Source organism: Pipra filicauda, unplaced genomic scaffold (genome assembly GCF_003945595.2).
Source record: "Pipra filicauda isolate LSUMZ 115617 unplaced genomic scaffold, ASM394559v2 scaffold129_size2064235_pilon, whole genome shotgun sequence".
NCBI lineage: Eukaryota > Metazoa > Chordata > Aves > Passeriformes > Pipridae > Pipra > Pipra filicauda.
Window position 1 is genome coordinate 1162820 of NW_024103762.1, and position 12992 is coordinate 1175811.

Below are 12992 nucleotides of genomic sequence, written 5' to 3' on the forward strand. Positions count from 1 at the left end.
GGGCTGACAGGGTTGGGGGCACCTTTGTGTGAATTTTATTTGCAGCGACACTTGCAGTGTGTGGTAGGAGAGGAAAGATTGTTGGGGAAAGGCAGGAGAGAGGGCAGAGGAAGGGCTGTTTATGCAAGAGTGAAACAGGCCACGAGTCCCAGCAGGGCTGGCAGCCTGCGTGCCCAGCTCAGTCAGGGTTGTCAAAGGAGACAGGAATGCAGGGTGGCACGGGGGGGGATGCCAATAGCACCTGTGTTCGAGTGGGATCAGAGCTGGCACGGAGCAAGAGAAATGCTCTCTTCTTGCAGAAAGCCCAAGTGTTTTCTTCCGTGCATGAGGAAGGGCAGCAAAAAAGCAGCGCAGTCTGGATCCCCCTTGGCAAAGGCTGGCACTTTGGGGAGCCGGGCTGGCTTCCCCCTGGCCCGGCGTGCAGTGATTGCAGAAGGCTTTATGCCCTTCAGTCCATGTAGAGCTGGGGGGGAGTGAGCTGTATCTTGTATGGAAAACTGTTTTTTGAGCCCAGACTACCCTTTAGGCCCCATTAGTGTGGATTACTTTCCACCGCCCCCTGCTCAGAGAGGTGTGTGCTCTCTTCAAGACAATCACAGTCTACTTCTTCCATAATGATGCACTTAACTGAGGGCTGTATTGTGTAATTCGGTGTGGATAAAACCAGTGTTGTCATTATGCTGCTTTACAGGGACTGACAACTACTTCCCTGGTCTTCTGGGGAATAAATGGTTGGTGTTTAGGTTTTGAGAGCATCAAAGGCTTGAGCGGTGCTTTTCAGGCTGGGAGACAGGTACAGAGTGAGGGCTCTTTCTGAGCTGGTCAGATGATGTACATTTCATACACAAAGGTTCGTAAATTAAAGATTTCTTTGTTCTATTTGTGCATTTTATTCTGTGATGAAACTAGGCAGTGTGAGGTTTGCAGGAGGCAGTAGCTGAGAGGTGGAATCAGGAAAATACTAGGAAATAAGTGCATTTTTAATCTGAGTTGGAATATTCCTGATAACAAGCTTTCAAGTGAAACAATAGAATTATGTGGTTTCCAGTCAAGACAGAGCCAAAAAGGTTTTACCTTGGCACAGGTTGTGCCCTTAAGTCAGAGCACTTCATTAGGCTCATAAGTAAGAATTCAAAGTGAAGTTTGATGGCCCATGTTACACAAGTCTGACCAGAGGATCCTCTTAAAACATGGTTGTGTACATTGAAGTGTATTTAGTGATGTAAACATAATATCATGGTTATCTGTTCTTCTGCTTTAAAGCTACAATAATTGGACTGTATCCATTTTCTCTCTTTTTGCTCCCATCTCAGTTTCATTCTAGTCTGAGATGTGGATCATTATCCTATGGTACAGACTATTTTCCTTGGCAGATTCTGGGGAGAAAATAGTCCAATTTCTTGAGCTGCTTTGGATAGGCAGCATAAATTTCTATGAAATCTTTTGCTCAGTTCCTGATTTTTTTCAATGAGGAGTTTGCTTTTAAATAGTTGGCAAGAGAAAAATCAGGATTTAAATTTGGGAAAAATAAAGGAGATGCTTCTGCATCTAATCAAGCATTATTCAAGGGATGAATTCTTTTAACATGGTTAGTCCTTTTATTTCTATGAATTAGGAGTCTGGTGGGTGACAAGCTTTGGAGGTGGAGTTTGCTGTCCCTACAACCAGCTTGACCACTTCAGAGAAAACACTCATCCAGTACATAAAAGGCCAAAAATGGAATTAAAGGCTCCTATGAGTTGCTGAATGGTTGGAGAATTACTTTTCCAATTGAGGTTTCCTGTCTCTTTTTGGCTAGATTGTGACCTTCTGTTATATCAGAGGTGGAAAATGAAGTTTTTGCCCCCCATTTAAAAGGAAATTGCTTCAACTTGTTTTCCTGAATCCCCAAAACAATTGCAAAACAAAAAAAGCACTTAACTTCAGTGAGCACCAGCAGAGTTTGGGAGAGCATCTCAAATACCACTGTAAAAACATTCATTCAAACAGATAAAATGCATCGAATCCATTGAGATCAATGTGTCTGAGATCAAGTTCCTGCTGCTGGTGGGTGTTGCAATGTAAGAAGAATTGATTATTGCCCTAATCTGACATGTTTCTGCTTAAATCATAATATATTGGCTACCACAGACTCCTGAGGTCCCATCATCAGAGGCGATGTTGTGAAACAATTAATCAGATCTTTGCAAGCACAGTGTGAGTGGGTGAGAAAAACTTGACTTTTGAGAGTCTTATTAGCAGGAGGGTGTTTTAGCTGTGCATGCTCAAAAGCAGTGTGTTATCACACCAGGGCTTCTGGATTCAGTCATTATTCATTTAAAATTTTGATTTTCTCAATAAAATTTTTCTCAATACCGTATGCTTACTTCTAGCATTTAAAATACAAAGATAAAGCAAAATTGTTTTTTTCAGGTTTTCTACCTGTCAGGATGTTCCTTCATTTCATTAATCTGTGCAACAGGTTAATTGGTTTCAGGATGTCCTGGGGAAAAAAAGAAATGTCAGCTCTGTTATCGTGTGCTGGGTAAGGGAAAGCTGCCTGGTGAGAGATGGATCAGAGTGATTTAAGCAAATACTTGTGCTCCCACAGTCCCCCTCACACTGCAGCGTGCTGGTCTGAACTCCCACAAAAGGGAAAGACTTTCTGTAAGTCCTATGTCTTACTTGAAGCAAAATGTTTGTCTTTATTTTATGGATTCTTAAAAATAATCCGTCGCCACATGCACTTGAGCTTGGAAAAGGATCAGGGTGGTTTGGGTGCTGTAAACCAGCAGAGACAAAGTGCTCTGTGCATGGTATTGTCTACTGTGAGCAGAAGGAATGGATCATTCCAAAATGTCCCATTGGGATGGGGTTTCTCCTCATTACCATGTTATCCTCTCGCAGTCAGAGAGGTGCTCAGCAAGGTGGGAATCCCCTTGAGGTGTTGGGTTAAGTTGTGAATTTGCAATTGAGGGAACAGGTCCTGAAGATTGATGCCTCACGCTCCGGGAGGAATTAATTACCAGGGTTTAATTTCAGTCTGGATACAACTGTAAGTAACATTGATGGATTTTGAGGCATGAGCAGGGGAGGGTGTCCATGAGAGTCTGACAGTGTCCCCAGACAGATGATGTGAGGATGTCCTGTGAAGGGTCAGGGGCTGGACTTCCATGATCCTTGTGAGTCCCTTGTGGGATATTCTGTGATTCTGCTTTTCCTTGAGTCATCAACCAAGTCATACTCAGTGATCAGTGACTGAGACAGCCAGACACGTGTACACCCAGCCCACAAGTGCTGAAGGGGTTTAGTATTCATCTACACAGAGTACCTTAGAGCTTGCAATAGCCAATATTAAACAACATCAGCTTAAATAAGGCAAATATTCCCTGTGAAAAAAACAAACTTTAAAGAAAACTTGAGGCTTTTTCTGTTTGTTTTTTTTTTTCATTCATGCATTTTTCATAAATAATGGGAAAATCGGGATGTGTGGTTGAAAAGCTGGATTGTAGCTCGATAATGACAATTTCTGACCATTTCTATAATTTAATGAACACGCTTTCTGAACTGACAGTTTATATGCTGAGTTTAAAATGGCTTGAAATTAAAATTTGAAAAAGGACATTAAGCTAAGAAATAAATCTGAACAATGGTAATAGTCATACTGTATTGAAACTTGTTAAGAAATCACATAGCTGTGGACATAATTAATAGTTCTAATAGCTCTATTAATAGAAGTCTCATGCTAAACATCACATTGATGTTTATTTTCTCTCTAGCTGTGTATTTTATTAAGGCACTAGCCTTATTCTAGTTTTAGTTGGTTCAATACATAAATCAGCACAACTTCTAAAATTCATTTTCATTAGAATGATCATAATATGGCAGTTCAATGACCAGCTTTGCTTAGAGATTTATTCTCTTTGATTAGTATCATGTTATGGATTTCTCTGTGGTGGCTACAAATTTTTCCAAATGAATTGAATAAGCTTGAATGAACTGGGTGGGTTTTTAATTTGATGGGGATTTTAATCTCATTTCTATCTGCACTAGATGACAAAACTGCACTTAAAATACTGGTTCAATTTAGTCTACAAATGCTTTAGAGTGGAGGATAATCTGTAACTGAGTATTTTACTAACTTTCTACTTAATCATTAGTTTAAAGGGCTCATTTTAGTAAACCAAAGAATGTAAAGATTCTTGTAAATAAAAATCCACTTGTAATGTTCTGCTAGAACTACCCTTATTATTCATTCCCACAATGGCCTTGTTTGAGGCTTTTTTCTTTTCATTTCAACATCTAGCAAAGTCATGCTTCTCTTTATTCTTGTTGACTGCAGAAAAGAAAAAAAAATCACAAAAATCCAGATTCTTTCAGGAGAAAGTAGACCAAAAAGCTTTTTTGAAAGAACAGACCTTACAGCTTTTTAAACCTATTACAAGTTGGAATTTTGAAAGATATTTTTACACGTTTCTTTATTTGTTTATTTATACAAGTAACAGGCAATGGGGGCAAGGGGGGCACCTGCTGACAGGGAGTGTGCTCTGTTCTCTATAGGCAAAGGGCACTAGAAAGCTGGTAAAATCAGGGGGAGATTTTCAAAGGAAGTGTTGCTTAGAAATCTTGAGGAGGCTTTAGAACTTGTTAAGTGTTTGCTGGGGAAGAATAAAATCCAACCCAAACTTAAAAGGAGTTGATTTATAAACTTTCCTGTTGCTCCGTAACTGGTCAAGTAAACACCAGCCACACAAATGCAAGAGTTACAAGAGGGGAAGCTTTTGCTCCAAATACCCAGGAAATGAGGTTCATCTGCCCATAACACAAGTCATTTCCCTCCATTCTCCTAAAAGATACTACCAAATTTCTATGTATCATAGAATCATTAAGGTATCAAAAGACCTCCAAGGTCATTAGGTCCGATTTTTGCCCAAGTACCACCATGACCACTAAAGCAAACTGTGAAGTGCCTTGTCTACTCATTTGTTTGGGTTTTTTAACACTTCCAGGGATGATATATGTTGTCTTGTGCCACTTCAGAGGGCAAAGTGCTTTTCAGCTCCAGTGCAGTGTGTGGATTTGCCTTTTGAGGCATCAACACAGTAACTTTTTTCCAGCTAAAGTGCTGTTTATGCTCAGAGCTGGGCATGCACACAGTTAAAAATTAAAGCAAACACCTATCTATTATTTTTAATTAAATTCTTCCAGACCTGGATTGGAAAAATAAAATATCCAGTCATTTTGACCCTGATGTTAATTGTTTTGAATACAAAAAGTACCACCTGTCAACAGTAGCAGAAAACATATGCTCAGTACAATAGTGTGCAAACCAAGTGCTTCGCTGCTTGTCTTCAAAAGTTACCCCTATATGATTAATCTTCCTTCAATGAACATATAGCAAACATTGCCACAGAGTATGGTTTGGGTTTGCAGAAGAACATATTTGCTATCTGGTGTGGAAAATGTGTTCTCCGTACATAAGCAGTCCTCAAGTGATTTCTGTGAATGTGAGTTGGGAAATGAAAAGTTGTCTTGTTTTTGTGGTGAAAAGCCTGCTTACAGGGATTTAAAACTTTGTCTCTTTCCATAGATGGGTATAATTGGCAAGGATGTCTGTGAAGCCACGATTTCAGTTCTCTCCAAAATCCTTCTAAAGTGGTTCTCTTTATCTACCTCCTTACCCAGAGGCTTGGAGTAAAACATCTTTATTACAAGCGTGTGACTAGATAACATCTAGATAACATCTGGCATGTGTGCCAGGTGGGTAACCTGCCTCTGGACGGAAAAAACAGGGTTCAGTTCCCACATGCACAGCAAGAGCATTTTGGCCAGAGGTAAATAGCTTCATACACATCTTCCTTCTTCATCAGCAAGGGTGAAACCTTACAGAGAAATTGGCTTTCCTGAAGCGCATTAAATACAAGATCATCACTTTCAGAAATGAAACTCTAGCAGCATAAAGACATTTTTCCTGGTCCCAATTTGTGAGGCTGAGTAGAGAGAGGGCAAACAAGGAAAGGCAGTAATGGAAGAAGTAGAATAGCAAACCAAGTACATTTAAAAAAAAAAAAGCGTAGATTGTCAGGTCTTAAAGACTGTGCTAAATTATGTGCCTGTGTAGCACTGAGCGAATTGGGATTTAGGTATTGATTTCAGGGATCTTTTGATTCTTGGATGATCTGATGATAGCATGACATTTAAAATTTCTTTTGCTCGTGTTACCATCAATAACAAACATGTCCTTTGCAGTGATGCTCTGAGAAAGTATGTGTGTATTTGCAGAAGCATCCAGTCCCAGTAGATATAACTGTGGCAGGGAAAAGGCACTTTTCTGCTCTGTAAAATGTGGGATTGTGTGCACTTTGGTGGTGGTTAGTGGAGGCAGGCTGCAGGGGCAGCCTCTGGCTCTTGGTGAATCGTGGCCCTGATGGTTGAAACCTGAATGGCCTCTTGCAGCAATGTGAAAAGGGTGTGTGTGACAGTAATCAACTGAGCTGCACTCCTGAAGATTATTTTTCAACAACGCTGAGTGAGTTTTTCATTGCTAGTAAACAACAGTTCTACTGCCTGTCAGACCCTGGAAAGTGTTGTTTTGATTAGGGATTGAAACCAAGAGTTTGTCTGGCAAGTATACTTGAATTCTGAACACTGATGCAACACACTTTCCCAAATTCATGTTCTTTGACTAGTTAAGAAGCTTTTGAGTAGCATTTGTTGAGGGACATCAGCAGCACGTGCAGGAATAGTGTTGCATTGGGGAGGACATCTTAGTTTGGTATTGATCAAGGTACATCTTGTGTAGCAAATACTGAAATATAAGGTGTTATTCAAGCTTCAAAGCAAACACCAGCCAAGTTCATGCTTTATTCAGCTTCATAAGTTACATCTTTCAAAGTTCTAATTAAGTTTCTTATGGTTTTCCTTGCACTGAAGCTGTGGAAGAAGCTGACTCCAGGTACACACAGATGTCACCACAGTTCAGTTCTAATGCACTGATTTGCATCCTGGTAATGGCATGATCTGAAGAGATTTCACACTGTGTATTTTACAGCCCAGTTAAAGTGCTCACTAAGAAATTCTTAAAGCATATTGTCCACAATTACTATCAGGTTAATGGAAATTTCTCTGTAATGCAGCAGAAACCCTGTATGTTATCCTTTACTTAGCATGTTCCCTGCAGGGATGTTCTCTAGGTGTTAATGTGTGAGAGCTAAGGGGAGATGGATTCAGTTTCTGTAGACATCAGTTAAAGTGCTCTCTTCCTTTTTTTTTTTTTTTTTATTCCTCATAGCCATTTCCAAGAGAAAAAAACTGAATTTGCAATGCCCCTTGCCCCCCGTTTTCCCAGCACATCCACCTTGAGAGGCTGGATGCACAGTTTATATTTCATTCATGAGTTTGTAAAGAGAAGTGTTTAAAGTCAATCTACACCTTTATTCCAAAACTAGAAAAAACACAATGCTAGGTAGATGCATATTATTGGTGTGCATAACTGTGTGATCTGTTTGACTGTGATGTTATTTGAGGCCAACTCCCCCTTCTAAGATTTAACCCCAGAAAATGCCTCATGATATCGGGGCAAGTTATTTATGTTCTGCTTATGGCACGGACTTAAAGGATGCATGACTTCAATTGTCCTTGTCTGCCACCCAGGCTTTAGAAACCTGTCTGTACCACGTGCTGGAAACCTGGGAGAAGGAACTGTAATCCCTTAATCCTGGATTAAGCATCCTCTGTATCTCTAGGATGACATCCCATGTTAGCGTTGCAGTTGTGAACTCTGTGATCTTAGCCCTGAGGGACAACTTGGCACTGTTTGTTCATGCAATTGTCCAAAACTACATTTAAATATCTCCTTTCTGAAACAGCCTTGTGTGCTTTGGCAGACCCAAGAAACACCCTGTGGCTTGCACAGCTTTCTGCATTTACAGTATATTTTGTGGGATTTACCTTCATCCCCTTGGTCCCAAGTACAAGCACCTGTAATGTATTTAATATAATCCATCTTGCAAAAAGATGACCTGGCACAACAGAAAATGTTCTGCTGAAAGGTGCTGTCCCATTTTTCCAGTTCATCCTCTTGTGTACCCAAAATGCCTTGGAGGTGATGCAAAAGGGTAAGAAATTAGGTGTCGTTCAGGAGTGGATATGGAGAGAAGTCATTTCTCTGAGCATGAATACCGCAGTTGCCACAAGCCATAAAAAGTCAAAGAGGGGGCACCACACAGAGGAAAAAAAAAAAAAAGAATGTTTTTATATTTCTCCTTAAAATCAACACAATGGAGCAGTGTCCAGATAGCAGTTAAAAAAAATAAAGATCCTAATAATCCTTATTTTTGAATGTGAAAAGTTTTTATGAATTGGGTTTTTGTGTGTTTAAGTTCTCCTGCTCTGTAATATTCTTCATGCCCCACATAGTGGTATTTTCTGGTGCCTGAATCGATATTTTTTCAGTGATCAAGTGCTTCTGTTATGAAAAGGATTTTAGTACTGTTATGAAATGCTCAATAGCCGTGACTGACCTTTCAAAACTCGCAGGCCTTTACTCCAGCCACTTTGAAAAAGTGAATCTATATAATCTACTTGTGTTTCTTCATAAGTTGGTTTTAAAAAGGGTGTGTAAACAGCAGCAGAGACCTGGCCTTTGGCAGAGCCTCTTGTATCAATGGGCAGGTTTCATTTGAGAGTAGCGTGGCTGTCCTGTGCAGGAGCAAAAGTGATGAAAGTACAGCCAAACCCTGCTCCTCTTGCTCCTAGACACCTGCTTTCTGTCCCAAACAACCTTTTATTTTGAAAATCAAATTCGGTAAATATCTTTGAAAAAAATGCAGACCATTCCTAAATATTCTGCTTTAATTGCACCTGAAGGCTTCTTACAGGTATTTGGGGGGTTTCAGTATTTCCTGTTATCCAGGCAGTTGTTGGTGCCCCACAGTAGCTGCAGGGAGGGAGATAAATGCCTGGGTTGACCTTCTTCAGGTCACATGGTCCCAGTGACAGCCTTGTCTGGATGCTCTTCCAATCCCCAGAAGCAGATGGGAGAAGGTGTTGGAAAGGCAGAGCAGAACTCAGGACCTGTGGAAGGAAGGAAAGGAGATGCTGCCTTTGGAAGTGGGACAGACCTTCAGGGGGACACACTTTTTTGCCTCTGTGCCACTGGAGATCAAACAAGATGTAGCAAAACAAATGTTTCCAAAAGGATAGCTTCTTCCAGGCCACTGGCTCTTAACTAGCATTTTGGCTCCAGTTAGGTACACAAGCTTTACGGGACCAAATTTTATTTCTGCTGGGCAAATGGGCAGCAAGCACAAAGGATTGTCACAGCCCAGTGCAAAAAATATTAGCTGTGTTTTTGATCATGCTTCCAGATTTTCCCAACAGCTCTTAGACTGTCTTCCTTCTGCACCAGCATTTCCCCTGCCCTTGTTCCCATAAAAAGGCTTTCAGTTTTTGCCTCCTGCTGTCTGCAGCCTTGGCTTTGCCATTGGTTAACAGTCTCATCACCTAAAAATTTTTTATTTGTTAAGTGGTTCACATGCAAACGTGTGCTAAGAGAAGGCCTGGGAGACAGCACTATCCATAGGCTGCTGGGGAACATAAACCTTTCTTAACAGCAGCAGGAACATCTTGCAGCCTCCCAAGCAAAGAGAACAGAGTTATAAGGAGGTCCCCGCCCTTAACAAAGCTTTGAAGGCTTCTCTTCATATTCCTCACCCTCCATGCTTCTGCCTTGTTCTGAGATATGAATAATTCTTTATCATGGACAACAGCTATGTTTTCTGAGAAAAACATTTTATGATGTCTGCCTCTTCCAGAAATAGCACATTTCTGCAAGGGGTCTTGCATAAATAAGGGTGTTTTTTTCCTTGCCAGTGAAATGCCGATTTACTGATGCTGAAAGCATCATGCTTGAAAACAACTTATTTCAGTAATATTTCACAGTGGCAGGTACACAAGTAAAAGGGAATCATCACATTAGACATTAGCAGTAGGTATTTTATTGCTTATGGCTCCTGTAAAATCAGACTCATGTTTTGCTCAGCACAGAAGAGGCATCTCCTTGCAGAGAGCCTATTGATGAATGGTCTGCTAGGCTGCCATTTACAAGTGGTAACTTCCCTGCTGCTATACTGGCTGGATTTGCTTTTGGGATATAATTAAAGAGAAAATAAAATATTACTCGAGACATTACTGAAGCAATGGCATTTTCCACACTCTCCTTTCAAAGCTGTGATAATTAATGGATGCCTCATTATTAGATTATTATGAAAGATGGACTGGAGTATGAATTGCAACTAAACCTACAGCATTGCCAACTAACACACTAGATCAATGGTTCATAAACCAGCTGTTTAATTATCCTAACATGACAGATAATAAATATATGAGCGTGGCTCGTTCCTATCAAAGGTGATAACACAAACATGCTTTTTTGGAAAAAAAGGAATATTTTATGGCTGATTTTTCTAAACGAGTTATCTCTTCTGCTTGCTTTTGTGCAAGTTGCTGGATATAATACTATAAACTTAAATGGGAGATAAGTTTCCAAAGCATATTCAGAAATAAGTTATTTGCATTCAAACTCAATACGCTTATTTTGCTGCCACTATTTTGTAAGTTCACGTCAAAACTTTATATCTGATTTACCTGTATAAATCTCTGAAAAGCAGAATTACAAGAGTCAGGAAAGGCATCTTTAAAGGGCTTCCTATGGTGACTGTTGCTAAGGAAACCTTCATATTGCACCAGGTTTTGAAATGCCAGTAGCATCTGAAATACACAGCTAATTCTCATATATTCAGATCCAAATTAAGGGTGACAGGTAAGGGGGTACAAGTCATAGCGTGTCCCAGTTATGGAGAAATAACAGATAGGAGCTGGATGCAAAAAATATCTGGGGATTCATGATTTGAGATACTAGATGCTCTATGCTCCTGAGATTTCTGGTTTCTGAGCAGAGGCAAGCTGCCAGAGTGTACCAGATGATGTATTGACCTAGACAGGAGTGACTAGCTAGGGGTCATATCAACATCTGGGTACTAAGGGAGTTTAAGTGCAGATTAGTGCATGTTATTAATTAATGTTGTAATAGAATTATGCAAGAGAACTGCAGAAAGTTCCCAAAGTGGGGCAATTTGCACAGATGCTACTAGTGACGTAACGTGTTTTGGCCAAGGGCAGGCCATTTGATACTTGAATTGGTCTGTCTTTCCCTCTCCTCCCCTTTATCTGCTTATCTTAGATGCATATATTGTGTGGGAGAGGGGATTAATGTGTTACCCTCATTTTGCACACTGCTGAAAAACAAAGGGATGCAACTCCTGGTGGCTGCTCCTCCCTCCTCTCCAGGCAACCCTTTTTCCTGTGGGCCTTTCATAGCTGCCTGATGTCCTGGTCACTGGCACCCACCTGAATCCAGAGCATCCTGTCTCAGCTGCTCCAAAGACAGGAAATTCTTGAAACAGGGAATTGCAGTTGAAATGATATTTCTGTTGGTCTCCTGCATCCTTTCTCTGCATAAGCAAGTCAGAACAGGTCCAGAAAGTCAGAGGGGTTTGGCAGCTACCTAGAAAGAACGAGAGTGTTTAATTCTGTAAAGCACTCATGCATGTCTGAGGGAACACTTGGACTTGGAAAGCAATCTCTTTAGAACTATCTTTAGTAGCTTAACAAGGAACAAAACATCTACCTGAGTATCCTTTCCATGTGTAACCCTAAGTAGAAGCCTTTTCTGAGCTAGGAAATTAAACTTCTGCTGGTTGGAGAGGTAACAGTTGCATCTGATTGGAAAGTGGCTGTCAGAGAGAATTTCTTCTTAAAAAACAAATTTCAAGTGTACTTCTAAAAACAGTGTAATCCATGAAAGTGGGATCAGTGCTGCTTCCAGGGTGTCTGTAGATTTGGTTTACTGATCACTGGGAAGTTTCACTATGATAGAGATAGAAATAACACCTCTTCAACAAGAGATGGCCATTCAGGTTCCTCGGAAAATGTTTTTTGGCAATTGCTTACCCGTGAAATATCTGAACTGTGACTCTAAGTCCGTGTGACTCTTGAGTTCCTGAGCACATGTTGCTGCTCACAAGGATAAATGGTAATAAAAGCTATCTTACAACATCATAACTAATTGTACATCGTTTCATCTTCTTTGTTTCACTTCTTTCATAATGTCGCTTTACATAAACAAGCTCAAAAATAAAATTCATGACAGCTGAGAAGTGTGGCAAATTCTCAAATATATTTACACTACACAAACGCTGAAGTGCATGTAGTACGAATATAAATTTCAGGGACTTGCTAAATAAAAGATTATAGCTGCTTTGTAGGATGTAGCAACAGATTTTTGGCTCTGTGGAGGAAAAGCATGTTTATTTCTTAGGTGTATAACCAGACATTTATATGTGTAAGTAGTTGACTTTGTGCTCATGCAAATCAGGTACAAATTCAGAGTGTTTGCCAAGCATAACCTGACTTCTAACTTTAAAAGCTTGGGGGGTTGGCTGTTTTGTGGAAGCCTAGGTTGTGTTTTCTTTCATACCAGTGTAATCAAACTAATATTTTTACTACTTCTACTGACAGTGCATTTGTTTGTTTGTTGCCAGCACTCCTCTGTAATGGTATTTCTCTCCCTGAGAAAAGCTAAAAATAATAAGTTGCAAGACTGATCTGCTGACTCTGGAAAAATTGTTGCCCAGGCAACCTGATCTTTTTCATAACTTTGTGGCTCCAGCCATCTGAGGGTTCCAACAGGTAAAACTGTGAAATTTTCAACATTTCCATTCTGCAAGAACTCCCCTCATTGTGAACAAGTTTTCATTCAGAATTATGATGAAAACGAACCTGTGTTTCCTTTGGGGGAAAAATTATCAGATTTGGGGGTTAAGAAAGCAGTGGTGGTGCTGGTTTCCAACACAAAATGGAAGTTTCTTTACTGGAGAGGGTTCAGAGTTTTCTGTTGTGCATGGTGGAGCCCCAATCATTTGGAGCCACACAGCTGGACTGTGCAAGCTCTG